This window comes from Cherax quadricarinatus, chromosome 96 (genome assembly GCF_038502225.1).
Source record: "Cherax quadricarinatus isolate ZL_2023a chromosome 96, ASM3850222v1, whole genome shotgun sequence".
NCBI classification, from domain to species: Eukaryota; Metazoa; Arthropoda; class Malacostraca; order Decapoda; family Parastacidae; genus Cherax; species Cherax quadricarinatus.
Window position 1 is genome coordinate 548,597 of NC_091387.1, and position 25,563 is coordinate 574,159.

The window sequence follows — 25,563 nt, forward strand, 5'->3', positions numbered from 1 at the left end:
TAAGGTGGTGTGAAGATGGTTGTACAGGGGTGTTACGGCAGTGCTAGGGTGTTAGCCCAGCTGTAGCATCTTCAAAGATTCTTTATTTTAGCATGGTACAATGTTCATACAGAGATGGGTGACATTTAGGTGTACATACAGAAAGCCCCTTAGTATGTAGAACATAACTACATAAAAAGCACCTACTGGTCCACACTTACACTCACTCACTCACCCATTTGACTATAAGCACAGAAATACGTATCTTAATCTTAAAATAATGATTCCTAACTAGTCACAAGTTTGCCTGTGATACTCCAATATAGAAACTATGTATTGTGCCAAAACAAAAGCATTCACACTGCTAAACTCACAAACTAGTATTTAGTCACTTAGTATTTAGTCAACTTACTCCACAATTTGTAATAATTTAGAGTTAAGAATTAATCTAAGTTTGCCTGAAATGCCCAGCCATGCTAGGTGTTCTAGTGGCCCCCTCTGTAATTAGCATTTTATTACATGTAAACCACACAATAACCAAAATCTGTAAACCCCGCATTGTAATTCTTATAGAGAATAAACTTTGATTTGATTTAGGCTAGATTAGATTTTGCCACCGAAGTGGCTAGTTTATTGTGCACCCCATATCCATCCTGTGGACGGTAGCGCGAGAGCATATGGATACACAAAAGGCCTAGGAACTAGGCCCCAAAGGGTTAACAGGAATACATATGGATTTATATCTACATATCTATAGTTCACTTATCTGTTACAAGCAAATTTAGGAAATTTGCTTAGTATATCTGGTATCTTATTTTCATTAATAAGATATCTTGACATGTCACATAGGTTATTATACTGTCTGTCTCTGTATTCCTCAATAAGTGGACAATTAAGCACATAGTGTTCAAGAGAGTGACCATATGCCTGATCACATAATTTACATTTAGTTTGATCATCATATGTGTGTCTCCCAAACTGCCAGAAGTACTTGTAACCAAGCCTAAGCCTGGCCACTACAACATCAGTCAGTCTGTTCACATTGCAAGTTGCTCCATAAACATACTTGTCTACGTTCATGTTATCATAGTGGGTTATAGATCCCGGCTAGCATCCTGGGCGGGGAGACGTATGGACAATTCTCCTATCACCTGGGTGTTAGTAGATTGTTATGGGTGGCATCCTGGGAAGAGGACTAAGACCCACAGTGGAAATAAGCCACGCTTTTTGACCTTGGGTTATCTTGGGATATTAATCCATCTGGGTTACTAGGAACTAGGCCCCAAAGGGTTAACAGGAATACATATGGATTTATATCTACATATCTATAGTTCACTTATCTGTTACAAGCAAATTTAGGAAATTTGCTTAGTATATCTGGTATCTTATTTTCATTAATAAGATATCTTGACATGTCACATAGGTTATTATACTGTCTGTCTCTGTATTCCTCAATAAGTGGACAATTAAGCACATAGTGTTCAAGAGAGTGACCATATGCCTGATCACATAATTTACATTTAGTTTGATCATCATATGTGTGTCTCCCAAACTGCCAGAAGTACTTGTAACCAAGCCTAAGCCTGGCCACTACAACATCAGTCAGTCTGTTCACATTGCAAGTTGCTCCATAAACATACTTGTCTACGTTCATGTTATCATAGTGGGTTATAGATCCCGGCTAGCATCCTGGGCGGGGAGACGTATGGACAATTCTCCTATCACCTGGGTGTTAGTAGATTGTTATGGGTGGCATCCTGGGAAGAGGACTAAGACCCACAGTGGAAATAAGCCACGCTTTTTGACCTTGGGTTATCTTGGGATATTAATCCATCTGGGTTACTAGGAATACAGTATTCTTCGCTAGCATAGCCTGTAGGTAAACCGACAAGTGGAAATATAGTACCAGGAAGACCTTAGTTTACAACACTGAAGGTAGGTTAGAGGAAACCCACCGACCAGAAATAATAATACGTAACGCAATTATTACCTAATGAATCCTAACTAGTCGTAAGTTTGCCTGTGATACTCCAATATAGGAACTATGTAATGTACCAAAACAAAATAATTCACATTGCGGTTACTTAGCCTTAATACCAATATGTTCCAAAATCTGTACCAATATAGAGTTTTGAATTAATCTTAGCCTGCCTGAAATGCCTAGTCATAGCCTGCCTGAAATGCCTAGTCATGCTAGGTGTGATAGTGGCCCTCTCTGGAATTAGTATTTTATAATAAGTAAACCACACAATATCCTATAATATGTAAACCCCACATTGTAATCTGTATAGAGAATAAACTTGATTTGATTTGAATAAACTTACAGTATGGACTCACTGTTCCTGTTCTTGTGTGACTGGACATTACAAGTCGTGAATGCTCAGAGTAACAAGCCTATGATAGCATCATGCTCTGCTTGTAGGCGATATATACAAGTACACCTATAATTATTTGTAAAAATAACCGTAACCCAATGGAAATAAGTCCAGTTCAAGATTGATGGACTGAACACATCGACTCAAGGTTGAGGGACTGATTATCTCATTCTCCTCCTGTTCTTCAAGTTTCTCCTACGTATGGACTGATGAAGCCACTGTGTGGCGAAACGTTTCCTCAATAAAGATACCCAAGAGTTGCACATGTGTCTAATTTATCAACATGTCGGTTCTCTGAACCATTCATCTACAAGTCCAGTACCCCAAAGGAAATAAGTAATGGATCCCAATGGAAATAAGTTACTCTGACTTTTTTGGTTACCTTGAAGGGTAATTTACACTATGTATAATAACTGTGCCTTAACAAACTCAACAAAATACTTTAATAAATACGCTTAACTGATACAAACGTTCCATCCGCCTCCTTAGCTCAGTGGTAGAGTACTGGTCTCGTAAACCAGGGGTCGTGAGTTCAAACCTCACAGGGGGCAACTATCATGTTAATGACCTTTAATTAACGCCTGTTCTTTAACCTGATGGACGCAATGGTGTTACCTACAAGTACCACTGTGAAGACAAGATATAAATTACAGGTCTGGTTTTATTAGGGACAACGACCCGCTCTTGTTCCTGGCACAGAGAGTAACGTTTTTAGTGTACAGAGAAATGTTGCTCCAATTATATGTTGTTCTGCAGATTGTCTCTATCTCGTGTTTAGTGTCCAATGATTATTATTATTATTATTATTATTATTATTATTATCGTGGGGGAGCGCTAAACCCAGAGGATTATACAGCGCATGTGGGAGGGGGGAAATGGGAGGCATTCAAGGTCAATTCAGGGAACTGCAGCACCGATCCAATCCCCTAGATCAAGAGCCCCTCACCAGCATCAAGGATCCTTCCTTGAGGGGTAGTGTTCAATGAGTTATAATGAACAGGCTTATAGCTGGCCTACACTAACGACCGAATGAACTCACGAAATCGTAATGACACGATTGTAAACAAACCCGAGTTCTATCCCCGCCCGTAGTATGGTTTGACCGAATGAATATATATACACTAAGTGTTGTATCTACATTAACAATTTTATCTACACTTGACCCAAGCCCGGTGGCCTGGTGGCTACAGCTCCCGCTTCACACATGGAGGGCCCGGGTTCGATTCCCGGCGGGTGGAAACATTCGACACGTTTCCTTACACCTGTTGTCCTGTTCACCTAGCAGCAAATAGGTACCTGGGTGTTAGTCGACTGGTGTGGGTCGCATCCTGGGGGACACGATTAAGGACCCCAATGGAAATAAGTTAGACAGTCCTCGATGACGCACTGACTTTCTTGGGTTATCCTGGGTGGCTAACCCTCCGGGGTTAAAAATCCGAACGAAATCTTATCTTATCTTATCACGAGGAGCCTTAGCATAAGCCTACGGCTCCTTTTACGAACCCAATAAACGTAAAAATTACGTATTGTATCTGCTATATACTTTATCTGAAGCCAGGCAGGCGTTGGCTTAGGTTCTCCCTATATTCTTAAAGTTACATTATATGGCTGAGAATACTTGTACCAGCCTGGTGGCAAGCAGCCTGAGAATACTTGTACCAGCCTGGTGGCAAGCAGCCTGAGAATGCTTGTACCAGCCTGGTGACAAGCAGCCTGAGAATGCTTGTACCAGCCTGGTGGCAAGCAGCCTGAGAATACTTGTACCAGCCTGGTGGCAAGCAGCCTGAGAATACTTGTACCAGCCTGGTGGCAAGCAGCCTGAGAATACTTGTACCAGCCTGGTGGCAAGCAGCCTGAGAATGCTTGTACCAGCCTGGTGACAAGCAGCCTGAGAATGCTTGTACCAGCCTGGTGGCAAGCAGCCTGAGAATGCTTGTACCAGCCTGGTGGCAAGCAGCCTGAGAATACTTGTACCAGCCTGGTGACAAGCAGTCTGAGAATGCTTGTACCAGCCTGGTGACAAGCAGCCTGAGAATGTTTGTACCAGCCTGGTGACAAGCAGTCTGAGAATGCTTGTACCAGCCTGGTGACAAGCAGCCTGAGAATGCTTGTACCAGCCTGGTGGCAAGCAGTCTGAGAATACTTGTACCAGCCTGGTGGCAAGCAGCCTGAGAATGCTTGTACCAGCCTGGTGGCAAGCAGCCTGAGAATGCTTGTACCAGCCTGGACACAAGCAGCCTGAGAATATTTGTACCAGCCTGGTGACAGCAGTCTGAGAATGCTTGTACCAGCCTGGTGACAAGCAGCCTGAGAATATTTGTACCAGCCTGGTGACAAGCAGCCTGAGAATATTTATACCAGCCTGGTGACAAGCAGCCTGAGAATATTTGTACCAGCCTGGTGACAGGCAGTCTGAGAATGCTTGTACCAGCCTGGTGACAAGCAGTCTGAGAATGTTTGTACCAGCCTGGTGACAAGCAGCCTGAGAATGATTGTACCAGCCTGGTGACAAGCAGCCTGAGAATGCTTGTACCAGCCTGGTGACAAGCAGCCTGAGAATGCTTGTACCAGCCTGGTGACAAGCAGTCTGAGAATATTTGTACCAGCCTGGTGACAAGAAGCCTGACAATACTTGTACCAGCCTGGTGACAAGCAGCTTGACAATACTTGTACCAGCCTGGTGACAAGCAGCCTGACAATACTTGTACCAGCCTGGTGACAAGCAGCCTGAGAATACTTGTACCAGCCTGGTGACAAGCAGCCTGAGAATACTTGTACCAGCCTGGTGACAAGCAGCCTGAGAATGCTTGTACCAGCCTGGTGACAAGCAGCCTGAGAATACTTGTACCAGCCTGGTGACAAGCAGCCTGAGAATACTTGTACCAGCCTGGTGACAAGCAGCCTGAGAATACTTGTACCAGCCTGGTGACAAGCAGCCTGAGAATACTTGTACCAGCCTGGTGACAAGCAGCCTGAGAATACTTGTACCAGCCTGGTGACAAGCAGCCTGAGAATGCTTGTACCAGCCTGGTGACAAGCAGCCTGAGAATACTTGTACCAGCCTGGTGACAAGCAGCCTGAGAATACTTGTACCAGCCTGGTGACAAGCAGCCTGAGAATCCTTGTACCAGCCTGGTGACAAGCAGCCTGAGAATACTTGTACCAGCCTGGTGACAAGCAGCCTGAGAATACTTGTACCAGCCTGGTGACAAGCAGCCTGAGAATACTTGTACCAGCCTGGTGACAAGCAGCCTGAGAATGCTTGTACCAGCCTGGTGACAAGCAGCCTGAGAATACTTGTACCAGCCTGGTGACAAGCAGCCTGAGAATACTTGTACCAGCCTGGTGACAAGCAGCCTGAGAATACTTGTACCAGCCTGGTGACAAGCAGCCTGAGAATGCTTGTTCCAGCCTGGTGACAAGCAGTCTGAGAATGCTTGTACCAGCCTGGAGACAAGCAGCCTGAGAATATTTGTACCAGCCTGGTGACAAGCAGCCTGACAATACTTGTACCAGCCTGGTGACAAGCAGCCTGACAATACTTGTACCAGCCTGGTGACAAGCAGCCTGAGAATACTTGTACCAGCCTGGTGACAAGCAGCCTGAGAATACTTGTACCAGCCTGGTGACAAGCAGCCTGAGAATGCTTGTACCAGCCTGGTGACAAGCAGCCTGAGAATACTTGTACCAGCCTGGTGACAAGCAGCCTGAGAATACTTGTACCAGCCTGGTGACAAGCAGCCTGAGAATACTTGTACCAGCCTGGTGACAAGCAGCCTGAGAATACTTGTACCAGCCTGGTGACAAGCAGCCTGAGAATACTTGTACCAGCCTGGTGACAAGCAGCCTGAGAATGCTTGTACCAGCCTGGTGACAAGCAGCCTGAGAATACTTGTACCAGCCTGGTGACAAGCAGCCTGAGAATACTTGTACCAGCCTGGTGACAAGCAGCCTGAGAATACTTGTACCAGCCTGGTGACAAGCAGCCTGAGAATACTTGTACCAGCCTGGTGACAAGCAGCCTGAGAATACTTGTACCAGCCTGGTGACAAGCAGCCTGAGAATACTTGTACCAGCCTGGTGACAAGCAGCCTGAGAATGCTTGTACCAGCCTGGTGACAAGCAGCCTGAGAATACTTGTACCAGCCTGGTGACAAGCAGTCTGAGAATACTTGTACCAGCCTGGTGACAAGCAGTCTGAGAATGCTTGTACCAGCCTGGTGACAAGTAGCCTGAGAATACTTGTACCAGCCGGGTGACAAGCAGCCTGAGAATACTTGTACCAGCCTGGTGACAAGCAGCCTGAGAATACTTGTACCAGCCTGGTGACAAGCAGCCTGAGAATACTTGTACCAGCCTGGTGACAAGCAGCCTGAGAATACTTGTACCAGCCTGGTGACAAGCAGCCTGAGAATGCTTGTACCAGCCTGGTGACAAGCAGCCTGAGAATACTTGTACCAGCCTGGTGACAAGCAGCCTGAGAATACTTGTACCAGCCTGGTGACAAGCAGCCTGAGAATACTTGTACCAGCCTGGTGACAAGCAGCCTGAGAATACTTGTACCAGCCTGGAGACAAGCAGCCTGAGAATACTTGTACCAGCCTGGTGACAAGCAGCCTGAGAATACTTGTACCAGCCTGGTGACAAGCAGCCTGAGAATACTTGTACCAGCCTGGTGACAAGCAGCCTGAGAATACTTGTACCAGCCTGGTGACAAGCAGCCTGAGAATACTTGTACCAGCCTGGTGACAAGCAGCCTGAGAATACTTGTACCAGCCTGGTGACAAGCAGCCTGAGAATACTTGTACCAGCCTGGTGACAAGCAGCCTGAGAATACTTGTACCAGCCTGGTGACAAGCAGCCTGAGAATACTTGTACCAGCCTGGTGACAAGCAGCCTGAGAATACTTGTACCAGCCTGGTGACAAGCAGCCTGAGAATACTTGTACCAGCCTGGTGACAAGCAGCCTGAGAATACTTGTACCAGCCTGGTGACAAGCAGCCTGAGAATACTTGTACCAGCCTGGTGACAAGCAGCCTGAGAATCCTTGTACCAGCCTGGTGACAAGCAGCCTGAGAATACTTGTACCAGCCTGGTGACAAGCAGCCTGAGAATACTTGTACCAGCCTGGTGACAAGCAGCCTGAGAATACTTGTACCAGCCTGGTGACAAGCAGCCTGAGAATACTTGTACCAGCCTGGTGACAAGCAGCCTGAGAATGCTTGTACCAGCCTGGTGACAAGCAGCCTGGACATCATGAGGTATACAGGCCTAGGTGACATCAGTGACATACTAATATATACAAAGTCCCTTGTTATGCAGAGCATTTCCCGCAAATTAGGTCAGCTGTGTCCCAGCATGCGACCCACACCAGTCCACTAACACCCAGGTACCCATTTTACTCGCCGGGAATCGAACCCGGATCGTTACGTGTACCTGTGCCTAAAAAAAACTTACTGACTGGTGTAATGAAAATGTAATTCCTGTTTGTTATTCCACCAACATTTGTGTACCATACTTTTGGCTCCATTTTGTTACTGTGTTTCCTGGTCCTTGTTCATGAGAGGGGCATGGAGGAAGGTAGAAGTGGGTCTACCTCTAGTTTACCTGGAGAGAGTTCCTGGGGTCAACGCCCCCGGGGCCCGGTCTGTGACCAGGCCTCATGGTGGATCAGAGCCTGATCAACTAGGCTGTTACCGCTGGCTGCACGCAATCCAACGTACGAGCCACAGCCCGGCTGGTCAGGTACCGACTTTAGGTGCTTGTCCAGTGCCTGCTTGAAGACAGCCAGGGGTCTATTGGTAATCCCCCTTATGTATGCTGGGAGAGGCTGAGGAAGTGACTGTCATGTGAAGGTCTTGCACTAGAAGACGTTAGCAAGGTTCCTGAGGTTTGCAAGCAAATATTTTTTTCAGTGTTCTTGACGACACACACACACACATGGGGCCAGGAGCTTGGACTCGATCCCCGCAACCTCAACTAGGTGAGTACACACGAGGTATGATAAAGCTGACAGAGCAAGGAGTGACCCAGTAGCGACAAGTAGAGGCGGGGCCAGGAGCTTTGAGTCGACCCCTGCAACCACAATCAGGTGAGTGCAATTAGGTGAGTACACACACTGGGAAAGGGCAAAGAAGACCTCAGACAGAGTACAGGCTAGAGGGCCAAAAACTGAAAACCTTACTCATGAAAAAGGATCTCGGGGAAGGATCCTGAGGCGCACACCAACCATAGATTTGTTTAGTTATACCATGAATTAAGAAAAGATCTTAGATTTCATCTTACGAAAGTAGGCAAAGTAAATGCGAGAGTAATTAAATAGTTACACTCAACTAATTAATACACCAACCCTGATCACACAGTTCTCAGCCACCCTAATTGACCACATACTTTGTAACCGCTCTGAGAACATTAGTCAGTCAGGCGTCATTACCACAGGTCTTAGTGATCATTTCATCATTTACTGCACCAGGAAAATCACTAGGGATAGGATAGGCCTACACAGGACAACAAAAATGAGGTCAACTAGAAACTACAGTAAAGAAACACTGGTAAATAGGCTACACAATTGTGACTGGACAGAGATAACAAGTTGCACGGACGTAAACGATGCCTGGGAAAAATTCAAAACAATGTTCACTACCATCCTTGATAATATTGTACCAGTTAAAGAGGTTAGGATTAAACGAAGAACTGAACCCTGGATGACTACTGAGATATTAGATAATATGAAATTCAGAGACCAGCTGCTAAAAAGATTTAAAGTAAACAGACAGGATATTGCAGCACTAAATGAATTCCAAAGGGTGAGGAACAGAGTACAGAGGCTTATAAAAGGAGCAAAGGCAAAGCACTACTGCTCAAAAATTGAAGAGTATAAGCATAACCCCAGAAAGCTCTGGCAACAACTAAAACAGTTGGGGTATAACCATAAGCCAGTAGATAGGTCTAACATAGTACTCACTATCGATAATGAGGTATGCCACGAAACATCTAAGGTGGCAAATTGCTTTAATTCCTACTACACATCTGTTGCATCAACACTAGTAAGTAAACTACCAGCTGCATCAAATACCTTTAACACAGACTCTGATAAGTTTCAAACATACTATACCAATAAAGGGGTAACCCCAAACAGTTGTCAACTAGTAAGTGTATCTCATGACTTTATTCAAAAAGAACTAAGCAGGTTAAACCCAACTAAGAGCACAGGCCCTGATAACATCCCGTCTAAGTTCCTAAAAGATGGTGCTTCTGAACTGTCAATCCCTATTGCTCACATAATAAATCTATCAATCACCACTAATACCGTACCGGAGGGGTTCAAGGAGGCCACTCCTATCTTCAAGAAAAATAGTAGGTCTGATGTCAGCAACTATAGGCCTGTTAGTATACTCAGTATAATATCTAAAATTCTAGAGAGGGCGGTGTATTCTCAAGTAGTTAAGTACCTTAATGAAAACAACATTCTCCATAGCTATCAATCGGGCTTTAGAAGATCCTACTCAACCGACACCTCCCTTATTAATCTGATGGATTACCTGAGAACTGAAATGTCAAAGGGGAACCTCATAGGTATGGTAACCTTAGACCTGCAAAAGGCCTTCGATACTGTCAACCACAATATATTATGTAAGAAACTTCAAGCTATCGGTATAGGTTCTGTAGACTGGTTTAAGTCCTACCTTAGCAACAGGAGACAAATAGTCAAAATCAACAAAACGGAATCAGAACCCCTGCCGATAGCATGTGGAGTTCCCCAAGGTAGTATTCTGGGTCCCTTATTATTCTTATGTTATGTCAATGACATGCCTATCAGTGTCAAGTGCAAACTCCTACTGTATGCAGATGACAGTGCTCTGTTAGTGCCAGGTAAAGATCCACAAGATATTGGTAATGTTTTAACACTGGAACTGGAGTCCTGCAGCAAATGGTTAGTAGACAACAAACTATCATTACACCTAGGGAAAACTGAAGTCATTCTCTTTGGCACGAAACATAAACTGAGAAGGGTAAATAATTTTAAAGTTCAGTGTAATGGGGAGCCCATCACTTTGGTTTCATCAGTAAAATATCTGGGAATCCCCTTTGACCCATGCATGTCAGGAGAATTGATAGGGAAAGCGAATGCCACCACTGCCCCTACACCACCATCCTCCCCCTACCAGAGCCCCAACACCACCACCACTGCCCCTACACCACCATCATCCCCCCACCACAGCCCCAACACCACCACCACTCCCCCCACACCACCATCATCCCCCACAACAGCCCCACCACTGCCCCCACACCACCATCATCCCCCACCACAGCCCCAACACCACCACTACCACAGAGAATCACCATATCAAGTGGGAACTGCTCCTTCCATAACATCCGCCTCCTTAGCTCAGGGGCAGAGCACTGGTCTTGTAAACCAGGGGTCGTGAGTTCGATTCTCACAGGGGGCATATGTCTTTAGTGACCAGAGTATCTATACATAATTCTATATATATAATACATACACAGCTTAGATACCTACACACAAAGTGAATTATGAAACACATCGTGTTATAACACCTAGCTAAATTAACAAGTTTCAAACCTATATATTACTTATATACCTGTAAACCATAGCTTACCACATTACATAATATAATACCACCAATATTACATACCTGGTGGCCTTATTTATACTTAAAAATATTTTATATGTAAGCCTCACGTTGTATACATACAGTGATAGTTTGTATATGTAGGTATGTGTGTACTCGTAGAAAATGGAGAGGCGGGAGAAGTAGATTTTTCAAACAGCCTAATTACGTTTATTCAGGTATCCACAAATATAGTTACATAGATTATTATACATAGCAGCATATGTGTAGAGAACCTGGGATAACCCAAAAAAGTCAGTGATTTATTTCCATTGGGGTCCTTTAACAGGTACCAGTAACAGGTACAGGTAACAGGTACAGGTAACAGGTACAGGTAACAGGTACAGGTACCAGTAACAGGTACAGTACCAGTAACAGGTACAGGTACCAGTAACAGGTACAGGTAACAGGTACAGGTAACAGGTACAGGTACCAGTAACAGGTACAGTACCAGTAACAGGTACAGGTACCAGTAACAGGTACAGGTAACAGGTACACATAAGTACAATAACCACACACAGTGTAAACTACTCTCCAGGATAACCCCAAAAAGTCAGTGATTTATTTCCACTGATCTCAAGAATAAATTCATTTATATTTCCCGACCAATGGAAATAAGTCAGTGTGTCTTGACTGTTATGGGTTATCCTGGACGATAATTTACACTATGTATGATAATTGCACTTATGTGCATCTGTGCCTAAATAAACTTTGTATCGATGTCTCCGACGTTATGGGTCCCCAAAATCTGCACTTCGAGATCCCCTCAAGGAAGGTTCCTTGATGTTGGTGAGGGGCTCTTGATTTAGGGAATTGGATCTGTGCTCCAGTTCCCCGAATTAAGCCTGAATGCCTTCCACATCCCCCCCCCCAGGCGCTGTATAATCCTCCGGGTTTAGCGCTTCCCCCTTGATTATAATAATAATAATACACTTAGAGGTGTAATACAGTGTATACAGGTAGAGGTACACATCAATACAGTTACATAAATTATCATACATAGCAGCATATGTATAGATTATCCTCCACGATAACCCAGTCAGAATAATAATAATAATAATAATAATAATAATAATAACACCTTTATTTACTACCAGTACATGCACAAGGTATACCAGTACATGTACAAGGTATACAAGTACATGTACAAGGTATACCAGTACATGTACAAGGTATACAAGTACATGTACAAGGTATACCAGTACATGTACAAGGTATACCAGTACATGTACAAGGTATACCAGTACATGTACAAGGTATACAAGTACATGTACAAGGTATACCAGTACATGTACAAGGTATACAAGTACATGTACAAGGTATACAAGTACATGTACAAGGTATACCAGTATATGTACAAGGTATACCAGTACATGTACAAGGTATACAAGTACATGTACAAGGTATACCAGTACATGTACAAGGTATACAAGTACATGTACAAGGTATACAAGTACATGTACAAGGTATACCAGTACATGTACAAGGTATACCAGTACATGTACAAGGTATACAAGTACATGTACAAGGTATACCAGTACATGTACAAGGTATACAAGTACATGTACAAGGTATACCAGTACATGTACAAGGTATACAAGTACATGTACAAGGTATACCAGTACATGTACAAGGTATACAAGTACATGTACAAGGTATACCAGTATATGTACAAGGTATACCAGTACATGTACAAGGTATACAAGTACATGTACAAGGTATACAAGTACATGTACAAGGTATACAAGTACATGTACAAGGTATACAAGTACATGTACAAGGTATACAAGTACATGTACAAGGTATACAAGTACATGTACAAGGTATACAAGTACATGTACAAGGTATACAAGTACATGTACAAGGTATACAAGTACATGTACAGGGTATACAAGTACATGTACAAGGTATACAAGTACATGTACAAGATATACAAGTACATGTACAAGGTATACAAGTACATGTACAAGGTATACAAGTACATGTACAAGGTATACCAGTACATGTACAAGGTATACAAGTACATGTACAAGGTATACAAGTACATGTACAAGGTATACAAGTACATGTACAAGGTATACAAGTACATGTACAAGGTATACAAGTACATGTACAAGGTATACAAGTACATGTACAAGGTATACAAGTACATGTACAAGGTATACAAGTACATGTACAAGGTATACAAGTACATGTGCAAGATATACAAGTACATGTACAAGGTATACAAGTACATGTACAAGGTATACAAGTACATGTACAAGGTATACCAGTACATGTACAAGGTATACAAGTACATGTACAAGGTATACAAGTACATGTACAAGGTATACAAGTACATGTACAAGGTATACAAGTACATGTACAAGGTATACCAGTACATGTACAAGGTATACAAGTACATGTCCAAGGTATACAAGTACATGTACAAGGTATACAGACCATAGCTGACATCAGTGACATACTACTATATAGAAAGTCCCTTATTATGCTGAGCATTTCCCGCAAATTAGGTCAGTTTTGTCCCAGGATGCCACCCACACCAGTCCACTAACACCCAGGATGTGACCCACACCAGTCCACTAACACCCAGGATGTGACCCACACCAGTCCACTAACACCCAGGATGTGACCCACACCAGTCCACTAACACCCAGGATGTGACCCACACCAGTCCACTAACACCCAGGATGTGACCCACACCAGTCCACTAACACCCAGGATGTGACCCACACCAGTCCACTAACACCCAGGATGTGACCCACACCAGTCCACTAACACCCAGGATGTGACCCACACCAGTCCACTAATACCCAGGATGTGACCCACACCAGTCCACTAACACCCAGGATGTGACCCACATCAGTCCACTAACACCCAGGATGTGACCCACACCAGTCCACTAATACCCAGGATGTGACCCACACCAGTCTACTAACACCCAGAATGCGACCAGCACTAGTCCACTAACACCCAGGATGCGACCCACACTAGTCCACTAACACCCAGGATGTGACCCACACCACTCCACTAACACCCAGGATGTGACCCACACCAGTCCACTAACACCCAGGATGCGACCCACACCAGTCCACTAACACTCAGAGTGTGACCCACACCAGTCCACTAACACCCAGGATGCCACCCACACCAGTCCACTAATACCCAGGGTGTGACCCACACCAATCCACTAACACCCAGGATGCGACCCACACCAGTCCACTAACACCCTGGATGCGACCCACACCAGTTCACTAACACCCAGGGTGTGACCCACACCAGTCCACTAATACCCAGGATGCCACCCACACCAGTCCATTAAAACCCAGGATGTGACCCACACCAGTCCACTAACACCCAGAATGCGACCCGCAAAAGTCCACTAACATCCAGGATGTGACCCACACCAGTCCACTAATACCCAGGATGTGACCCACACCAGTCCACTAATACCCAGGATGTGACCCACACCAGTCTACCAACACCCAGAATGCGACCCGCACTAGTCCACTAACACCCAGGATGCGACCTACACCAGTCGACTAACAGCCAGGATGCGACCCACACCAGTCCACTAATACCCAGGATGTGGCTCACACCAGTCTACCAACACCCGGAATGCGACCCGCACTAGTCCACTAACTCCCAGGATGCCACCCACACCAGTCCACTAACACCCAGGATGCCACCCGCACCAGTCCACTAACATCCAGGATGCCACCCACACCAGTCCACTAACACCCAGGATGTGACCCACACAAGTCCACTAAAACCCAGGATGCCACCCACACCAGTCCACTAACACCCAGGATGTGACCCACATCAGTCAACTAACACCCAGGATGCCACCCAAACCAGTCGACTAACACCCAGGATGTGACCCACACCAGTCAACTAACGCCCAGGATGCCACCCACACCAGTCCACTAAGACTCAGGATGCCACCCACACCAGTCCACTAACAACCAGGATGCCACCCACACCAGTCCACTAACACCCAGGATGTGACCCACACCAGTCCACTAAAACCCAGGATGCCACCCACACCAGTCCACTAATACCCAGGATGTGACCCACATCAGTCAACTAACACCCAGGATGCCACCCACACCAGTCCACTAACACCCAGGATGTGACCCACACCAGTCAACTAACGCCCAGGATGCCACCCACATCAGTCAACTAACACCCAGGATGCCACCCACATCAGTCAACTAACACCCAGGATGTCACCCACACCAGTCCACTAACACCCAGGATGTGACCCACACCAGTCAACTAACGCCCAGGATGCCACCCACACCAGTCCACTAACACCCAGGATGCCACCCACACCAGTCCACTAACGCCCAGGATGTGACCCACACCAGTCAACTAACGCCCAGGATGCCACCCACACCAGTCCACTAACACCCAGGATGCCACCCACACCAGTCCACTAACGCCCAGGATGTCACCCACACCAGTCCACTAACACCCAGGATGTGACCCACACCAGTCAACTAACGCCCAGGATGCCACCCACACCAGTCCACTAACACCCAGGATGCCACCCACACCAGTCCACTAACGTTTCCCCCAGGATGCCACCCACACCAGTCCACTAACGTTTCCCCCAGGATGCCACCCACAACAGTCCACTAACGTTTCCCCCAGGATGCCACCCACACCAGTCCACTAACGTTTCCCCCAGGATGCCACCCACACCAGTCCACTAACGTTTCCCCCAGGATGCCACCCACACCAGTCCACTAACACACAGGTACCCATTTTACTGACTTATTTCCACTGGAACCCACGAAGTCTTTATACGTGTTTTTAATTTATAACATTTCTGAATATTTCTTTATTCTGCAAACGTTGCACCTGCCAGTGTCTTCTTCAGTCCAATACAGAGAACCGCGGCAGATGAGTAGTCTAAAGTAATCAGTCCACCAGCCTTGACCTAGACAACTATGTGACAGGGTGAGCACAGGCCTCCTTAGCTCAGGGGCAGAGCACTGGTCTTGTAAACCAGGGGTCGTGAGTTCGATTCTCACAGGGGGCAGGATCCCTTTAGTTCGATTCTCACAGGGGGCAGGATATCTTTAGTTCGATTCTCACAGGGGGCAGGATCCCTTTAGTTCGATTCTCACAGGGGGCAGGATATCTTTAGTTCGATTCTCACAGGGGGCAGGATATCTTTAGTTCGATTCTCACAGGGGGCAGGATATCTTTAGTTCGATTCTCACAGGGGGCAGGATATCTTTAGTTCGATTCTCACAGGGGGCAGGATACCTTTAGTTCGATTCTCACAGGGGGCAGGATATCTTTAGTTCGATTCTCACAGGGGGCAGGATATCTTTAGTTCGATTCTCATAGGGGCAGGATATCTTTAGTTCGATTCTCACAGGGGGCAGGATCCCTTTAGTTCGATTCTCACAGGGGGCAGGATATCTTTAGTTCGATTCTCACAGGGGGCAGGATACCTGTAGTTCGATTCTCACAGGGGGCAGGATACCTTTAGTTCGATTCTCACAGGGGACAGGATACCTGTAGTTCGATTCTTACAGGGGGCAGGATCCCTTTAGTTCGATTCTCACAGGGGGCAGGATACCTTTAGTTCGATTCTCACAGGGGACAGGATACCTGTAGTTCGATTCTCACAGGGGGCAGGATACCTGTAGTTCGATTCTCACAGGGGGCAGGATCCCTTTAGTTCGATTCTCACAGGGGACAGGATACCTTTAGTTTGATTCTCACAGGGGGCAGGATCCCTTTAGTTCGATTCTCACAGGGGGCAGGATACCTGTAGTTCGATTCTCACAGGGGGCAGGATACCTTTAGTTCGATTCTCACAGGGGACAGGATACCTGTAGTTCGATTCTCACAGGGGGCAGGATACCTTTAATGTCTGGACCAACACAAAATATCCATCACCTACACCACTCAAAACAAGTCTTTGGCCAGGAAAAAAATCGTTCAGATAATTAATTTTAGCGTGTGTACGTAAGTTAAAATATACTTATAATACCATATTATGTAATAAAATATATATATTGGAATCAAAGAATGAAAAGATGGAGTGGTCAAATCGCTTAGTTTATTATGCAGCCCCATACCCATCCTGTTAGTGGTAGTCAAAAGATTACAGTGGTACATAATGGGTCCAGGGACTGTACCTCAACATTACAGTGGTACATAATGGGTCCAGGGACTGTATCTCAACATTACAGTGGTACATAATGGGTCCAGGGACTGTACCTCAACATTACAGAGCTACATAATGGGTCCAGAGACTGTACCTCAACATTACAGAGGTACATAATGGGTCCAGAGACTGTACCTCAACATTACAGAGGTACATAATGGGTCCAGGGACTGTACCTCAACATTACAGTGGTACATAATGGGTCCAGGGACTGTACCTCAACATTACAGAGCTACATAATGGGTCCAGGGACTGTACCTCAACATTACAGAGGTACATAATGGGTCCAGGGACTGTGCCTCAGCAATACAGTGGTACATAATGGGTCCAGGGACTGTACCTCAACATTACAGTGGTACATAATGGGTCCAGGGACTGTACCTCAACATTACAGAGCTACATAATGGGTCCAGGGACTGTACCTCAACATTACAGAGCTACATAATGGGTCCAAGGACTGTACCTCAACATTACAGAGGTACATAATGGGTCCAGGGACTGTACCTCAGCAATACAGTGGTACATAATGGGTCCAGGGACTGTACCTCAAACTTACAGAGGTACATAATGGGTCCAGGGACTATACCTCAACATTACAGAGCTACATAATGGGTCCAGGGACTGTACCTCAGCAATACAGTGGTACATAATGGGTCCAGGGACTGTACCTCAACATTACAGAGGTACATAATGGGTCCAGGGACTGTAGCTCAACAATACAGAAGTACATAATGGGTTCAGGGACTGTACCTCAACAATACAGAGGTACATAATGGGTCCAGGGACTGTACCTCAACATTACAGAGGTACATAATGGGTCCAGGGACTGTACCTCAACATTACAGAGGTACATAATGGGTCCAGGGACTGTACCTCAGCAATACAGTGGTACATAATGGGTTCAGGGACTGTACCTCAACATTACAGAGGTACATAATGGGTCCAGGGACTGTAGCTCAACAATACAGAGGTACATAATGGGTCCAGGGACTGTACCTCAGCAATACAGAGGTACATAATGGGTCCAGGGACTGTACCTCAACAATACAGAGGTACATAATGTGTCCAGGGACTGTACCTCAACAATACAGAGGTACATAATGGGTCCAGGGACTGTACCTCAGCAATACAGAGGTACATAATGGGTCCAGGGACTGTACCTCAGCAATACAGAGGTACATAATGGGTCCAGGGACTGTACCTCAGCAATACAGAGGTACATAATGGGTCCAGGAACTGGGTCCCAAAGTTTGATAGCTGAGGAAGTTACAAAGGCAATAAACTCCAGGTAGATCTGGTCACAATCATGACAAGTTACAAAGGTATTTACAGATTACAGAGGTACATAATGGGTCTAGAGATTGGGCCCCAAAGTTCTGATATCTGAACAAGGTACAAAGGTACGGCTTCAGGAAGAAATCCAAATATTCTTCCTTGAAGCCTTTTTATCCACTTCTCCGAGGCTGTGGGTCCCACAATTTGTACCAGAGCTTGTAAAACGTGTACAAAATACTTGTAATACATTTGACAATACAGCTGTATTATACCTACTGTCTAAGTAACTTGCATTAAACATACAAAACTAACGATTGTTGTTAGTAAATCCGGATTAACGGTTCGTAGATGATGCCTAGAATATCACCTGTTTACTGTGATCTTATTGCATATATATGTTGTGCCGAATATGTATTATTATAACCATGGGGAGCGCTAAACCCGTAGGATTATACAGCGTATGTGGGGGGATGGGAGGCATTCAGGATTAATTCAAGGAACTGGAGCACAGACCCAATTCCCTAGATCAAGAGCCCCACACCAGCGTCAAGGAATCTCCCTTGAGGGGCTGTATAGGTAATACTTGCGATTTTGGCTTAAATAGCAACACTCTTCTTGCCGAATAAGACAAGCGAAAATTTGTGTATGCAATAATTTGGCAAAAATCATTCTGAACCTTACGAAAAAATATATTTCATTGCGTTTGTTTATTATTAAATTATTGTAAACTAATCTAAAATATATTTAGTTGTATTAGGCTGAATTAAATTGCGCTTGTTATAATAATGTCAGGTAAGTTTTCTAAGGTTCTTTTGGTGCAAAATTAAATTTTTGACATTAACATTAATGAAAAAAAAAATATATCTATAAACGTATAAGAAAAAAATTTAGAAAGGACTTAATTTTAAATGAGTTCTTGATAATTAACCAATTTTTACCTATTCTGCACCACATATATTATGCAAAACTCGCGAACAAACGATACAAACAACCACGGGGGTGTAGACAGTGTTCGCAGTGCACACTGGGTAGCAGCGCAGAAGCCTTAGCAGTAGTTTGCTGTGCACCCACAGTGCACCCTGAGTAGTGTACCTGTTACATCCCCGAGCCTGACCCATGGCCGGGTCCCCAGAGCAGAAAATCTGTTGGAACTCATTAACGGGATCCTGGTCAGGTCAGGTTAGATATGATTTGTCAGGAAACAGGACAAGTGTTTCCTAACGCGGGTCTTAGTCATATGATGACCCGCAGCTAGAGCTTTCAGTCATCTGACCGAGGCCTTCCACTGGCTTACCCCTCCATCTCTTTAACAATTATGGTTATGATTATATCTCATCTGTGTTATTATCTGGTGTGTTGCACCATCTGTCTTGCAATACCCCCACTCTTGCATGCAATAATTTCAGTGAGCACATTTGGAAGTAGTTTCTCAGGGTATTGGCTATATGTAAACTGGTATAGCTTTCTCGCCTACACCTCAAGGAGTACAGTTTTAGTCATTTTCAATGTTTGAGATCCACTCATAGGAGGTTCGCTTGCTAGCGTCCCTCTGAAAGAATCTGCCGCGATCCCTTACTCATTTCAACATTGCAAGCGCCTGGTGATGAGTTGATTGCAATACGAAAAGCCTAGAGCTGTTATTTAACTCCCCTGTGGTTGTTCTGCATCTTGTATCACTTATTCGTGATTCTTGCATAATATGACTGTTAATGTACAGTAATATTCCTGACAGTCTACCATCACAGTCATGTCGTCAATATTCCTGACAGTCTACCATCACAGTCATGTCGTCAATATTCCTGACAGTCTACCATCACAGTCATGTCGTCAATATTCCTGCCAGTCTACCATCACTGTCATGTCGTCAATATTCCTGACAGTCTACCATCACAGTCATGTCGTCAATATTCCTGCCAGTCTACCATCACAGTCATGTCGTCAATATTCCTGCCAGTCTACCATCACTATCATGTCGTCAATATTCCTGATAGTCTACGATCACTGTCATGTCGTCAATATTCCTGCCAGTCTACCATCACTATCATGTCGTCAATATTCCTGCAAGTCTACCATCACTGTCATGTCGTCAATATTCCTGCCAGTCTACCATCACTGTCATGTCATCAATATTCCTGACAGTCTACCATCACAGTCATGTCGTTAATATTCCTGCCAATCTACCATCACAGTCATGTCGTCAATATTCCTGCCAGTCTACCATCACTGTCATGTCATCAACATTCCTGCCAGTCTACCATCACAGTCATGTCAATATTCCTGATAGTCTACGATCACTGTCATGTCGTCAATATTCCTGCCAGTCTACCATCACTATCATGTCGTCAATATTCCTGCAAGTCTACCATCACTGTCATGTCGTCAATATTCCTGCAAGTCTACCATCACTGTCATGTCGTCAATATTCCTGCCAGTCTACCATCACTGTCATGTCATCAATATTCCTGACAGTCTACCATCACAGTCATGTCGTTAATATTCCTGCCAATCTACCATCACAGTCATGTCAATATTCCTGCCAGTCTACGATCACTGTCATGTCGTCAATATTCCTGCAAGTCTACCATCACTGTCATGTCGTCAATATTCCTGCCAGTCTACCATCACTGTCATGTCGTCAATATTCCTGCCAGTCTACCATCACAGTCATGTCAATATTCCTGCCAGTCTACCATCACTGTCATGTCGTCAATATTCCTGCCAGTCTACCATCACTGTCATGTCGTCAATATTCCTGCCAGTCTACCATCACAGTCATGTCAATATTCCTGCCAGTCTACCATCACTGTCATGTCAATATTCCTGCCAGTCTACCATCACTGTCATGTCAATATTCCTGCCAGTCTACCATCACTGTCATGTCAATAAACATTAGGGTTCAATCTATCATCTGTAAGTTAGATATCGTTAATTAACCTAACACCTCCAGCAGGTACTCGAGTTTCTTACTCAGGATTATACAAGTCTCTTATACAGGATGTGATATATTAACAACACATTTTCCCTGGGTGTTGAGTTCACTACACAACGGTCGGCTGCTAACAAGCGAACCACTGCTAGGTCGTCAGGGTACGTGTGAGAAGCCTTACTCATATGTTGATTTACTCCTGGTTACCGAACTCACTACCTTGTGATTGTGAATCCAATGTGCGACTTCGGGAATTCAACATTTATGAAGGATATGATTCCAAGTATTGGTATTAAAGGTTGGAATTAAACACCGCTGCCCCCTGTGAGAATCGAACTCACGACCCCTGGTTTACAAGACCAGTGCTCTGCCCCTGAGCTAAGGAGGCCTGTGTAGCTGGCCAACACTTGAGGGTTTTACACTGACTTATGGTAGTTATTTGGTGTATAAGTACACCTAAGTACAACTGCCATAGTGTAAATTACCTAAGATAATCCAGAGTGACTTATCTCCAGGAGTCAAGTCGTAGCTCCTGGCCCCGCCTTTTCACTGGTCACTACTGTGTGTTAATTACCATTATGTCCTAGGCACATGTCGATTAGACACAGCCTAATTGTGGTTGCAGGGGTCGAGACTCAGCTCCTGGCCCCGCCTCTTCACTGTGTGTGTGTGTGTAGTCACCTAGTTGTGTTGCAAGGGTCGAGTCACAGCTCCTAGCCCCGCCTCTTCACTGGTCGTTACTCGTGTGTGTGTACTCACCTATTTGTGGTTGCAGGGGTTGATTCACAGCTCCTGGTGGCACAAGCGTGTGTATGTAAAGCTCTACAAACAGGTGTGGAGGCAGGTGTGTGATTGTAATAAATCACATTAGTCTCCAGTGCCACACAGGTGCTACTGTTACAGTGCTGACACCTGGTCCACACCTATAGACATCACCTGAATGTACTCTTCTAGTTTTATAAGGGCACTTTAATGTACTCTCTAGTTTCCGAACATTAAAATGTACTCTCTAGTTACAGGACACTTGAATGTACTCTCTAGTTTCAGGACACCTGAATGTACTCATTTCTAATTTCAGAACACCTGAATGTACTCTCTAGTTTCAGAAGGATACCTGAATGTACTCTGTGCTTTTCTCTAATGTAAATAAATCACTTTGACTTATTTGGGTTATCGTGTAGAGTAATTAAACTATGTATGATAATTGTACCTATGTGGCCCGGTGGCCTGGTGGCTACAGCTCCCGCTTCACACACGGAGGGCTCGGGTTCGATTCCCGGTGGGTGGAAACATTTCGACACGTTTCCTTACACCTGTTGTCCTGTTCACGTAGCAGCAAATAGGTACCTGGGTGTTAGTCGACTGGTGTGGGTAGCATCCTGGAGGACAAGATTTAAGGACCCCAATGGAAATAAGTTAGACAGTCCTCGATGACGCACTGACTTTCTTGGGTTATCCTGGATGGCTAACCCTCCGGGGTTAAAAATCCGAACGAAATCTTATCTTATATCTTACTTGTGTCTAAATAAACTTAGTAATATCTGTTCCAGTCCCTGTTCACCCATCAGTAAAATAGGTACCTGGGTGTTAGTGGACTGGTGCGGGTGGCATCCTGGGGATAAAACTGACCTAATTTGCTATGGTCTGTATACCTTGTACATGTATTTGTATACCTTGTACATGTATTTGTATACCTTGTACATGTACTTGTAGAACTAAAGATAAGATAAGATAAGATTTCGTTCGGATTTTTTAACCCCGGGGGGTTAGCCACCCAGGATAACCCAAGAAAGTCAGTGCGTCATCGAGGACTGTCTAACTTATTTCCATTGGGGTCCTTAATCTTGTCCCCCAGGATGCCACCCACACCAGTCGACTAACACCCAGGATGCCACCCACACCAGTCGACTAACACCCAGGTACCTATTTGCTGCTAGGTGAACAGGACAACAGGTGTAAGGATACTGTAGCACACAATATGGGACCCCAATAAGGACCCCAATGGAAATAAAGGATCCCAATGGAAATAAGTCACTCTCTGACTTTTCTGGGTTATCCCAGGTTCTCTACACATATGCTGCTATGTATGATAATTCTATGTAACTGTATTTGTGTATACCTGAATAAACTTACTAGGTAACCTAGCAACTAAGCCTCCTTAGCTCAGGGGCAGAGCACTGGTCTTGTAAACCAGGGGTCGTGAGTTCGATTCTCACAGGGGGCAGGTAAACTAATCCGAATTTAATTTATTTGTTGGCATGAGGCTGGTTAATTAGGTTATTAACCTTGCCTGTTACCAATATATCACATACGATATATTTCACCGTGTATAAGTTAGCAGTTTCTGAATCAATATCCCCATAAGGGAGGCTCCTTGAGGGGCTCTGGATCAAAGGAATTAGACTTGTGCTCCATCTCTGAATTTCTATTCCTCCAGGTGCTGTATGGCAGCTACGGGTTTAGCACTTCCCCTCATCTTGAAGGTCAGCATCAAGTTGTACTGATACCTCAGTCACATAGCACTAGCGAAATAGAACATCTGGGGTATCTTTATTTGAAGATGTTTCGCCAATATCGGCTTTCTCAGTTCAAAACAGATATGTGAAAACAGTGGAGGATAAGGTAATCAGTCCCGCTGCAGTGTTCCTTCTTATGTTTTTGTGTTTTAAGGTGATAAGGATATCGTCAGGCAATCCACTATGGCTCAGTAGTTACGACAGCCTCAAAAACCTACAGAATTACAGCTACTGTTACTTAGGAGACAATATCGTCTTCAGGTGAACGAAAGATAATAAAACATTGAACTAGCGACTACGACAGCAAAGGTCGTAAATACACACCTTGAAGGCAAATAAACTAAAGATAGGCTGGTATACCTGCCCCCTGTGAGAATCGAACTCACGACCCCTGGTTTACAAGACCAGTGCTCTGCCCCTGAGCTAAGGAGGCTCACGTGGAATGTATTCTACCTCATCTTGTATGGCACATAAGGAAGGAATATGTAAGTTTATTCAGGTATACATAAATACAGTTACACAGATTATCATACATAGCAGCATATTTTTACAACTGTCCTGAAGGTACAGGTGTTATAAACACATATGTTAATATAACCCAACATGTGTGGCCAGGAGCTTGGACTCGACCCCTGCAACCTCAACTAGGTGAGTACATGTGGGAAACATGTAGCCAACATGTCTGTAACATGTTTACTACAGGTTGTAAACATGTAACACGTACCGTACATGTATTATTATTATTACTATTATTAAAATCAGAACCAAGCGCTAAACCCACAAGAGTTATACAGCCATGCTGCATACATGTATTACTTTAAAAGTACTCGCTGAGTTGGGTTCGGGGGGTCGGGACTCAGCTCCTGGCCCAGCCTCTACACCTCAAAAACTGACATTTGGGACTTGTCATATTCTTCCACCGAGTGGTCTATACACATATATACTGAGTCAGGTGTATATATGTGTATATACACCGTGAGGTGTATGTATGTGTATATACACCGTGAGGTGTATATATGTGTATATACACCGTGAGGTGTATATATGTGTATATACACCGTGAGGTGTATATATGTGTATATACACCGTGAGGTGTATGTATGTGTATATACACCGTGAGGTGTATATATGTGTATATACACCGTGAGGTGTATATATGTGTATATACACCGTGAGGTGTATATATGTGTATATACACCGTGAGGTGTATGTATGTGTATATACACCGTGAGGTGTATGTATGTGTATATACACCGTGAGGTGTATATATGTGTATATACACCGTGAGGTGTATATATGTGTATATACACCGTGAGGTGTATATATGTGTATATACACCGTGAGGTGTATATATGTGTATATACACCGTGAGGTGTATGTATGTGTATATACACCGTGAGGTGTATATATGTGTATATACACCGTGAGGTGTATATATGTGTATATACACCGTCAGGTGTATATATGTGTATATACACCGTGAGGTGTATATATGTGCATATACACCGTGAGGTGTATAGATCTGAGTGTATATATACCACAAAGTGTCTATATCTCAGAGCATATACACACAACGAACTTCATATATATCAGTGAATATACACTGAATATATACAGTAACAGCTACATGTATGTTACAGTAACAGGTACATGTATGTTACAGTAACAG

The 25,563-nt window shown here is 44.4% G+C and overlaps 6 non-coding genes across 6 annotated transcripts; 4 read left to right on the forward strand and 2 right to left on the reverse strand.

Moving 5' to 3' along the window:
* Positions 1-2,833: 2,833 nt before the first annotated feature.
* On the forward strand, positions 2,834-2,905 carry TRNAT-CGU (transfer RNA threonine (anticodon CGU)). The gene has a single exon. It is a non-coding gene; the product is annotated as a tRNA-Thr (tRNA).
* A 7,827-nt stretch (positions 2,906-10,732) lies between these two features.
* On the forward strand, positions 10,733-10,804 carry TRNAT-UGU (transfer RNA threonine (anticodon UGU)). Its single transcript has one exon. It is a non-coding gene; the product is annotated as a tRNA-Thr (tRNA).
* A 5,158-nt stretch (positions 10,805-15,962) lies between these two features.
* Positions 15,963-16,034, forward strand: TRNAT-UGU (transfer RNA threonine (anticodon UGU)). Its single transcript has one exon. It is a non-coding gene; the product is annotated as a tRNA-Thr (tRNA).
* Positions 16,035-21,694: 5,660 nt separating this feature from the next.
* TRNAT-UGU (transfer RNA threonine (anticodon UGU)) lies at positions 21,695-21,766 on the reverse strand. The gene has a single exon. It is a non-coding gene; the product is annotated as a tRNA-Thr (tRNA).
* A 1,764-nt stretch (positions 21,767-23,530) lies between these two features.
* Positions 23,531-23,602, forward strand: TRNAT-UGU (transfer RNA threonine (anticodon UGU)). Its single transcript has one exon. It is a non-coding gene; the product is annotated as a tRNA-Thr (tRNA).
* Positions 23,603-24,255: 653 nt separating this feature from the next.
* Positions 24,256-24,327, reverse strand: TRNAT-UGU (transfer RNA threonine (anticodon UGU)). Its single transcript has one exon. It is a non-coding gene; the product is annotated as a tRNA-Thr (tRNA).
* Positions 24,328-25,563: the final 1,236 nt, after the last annotated feature.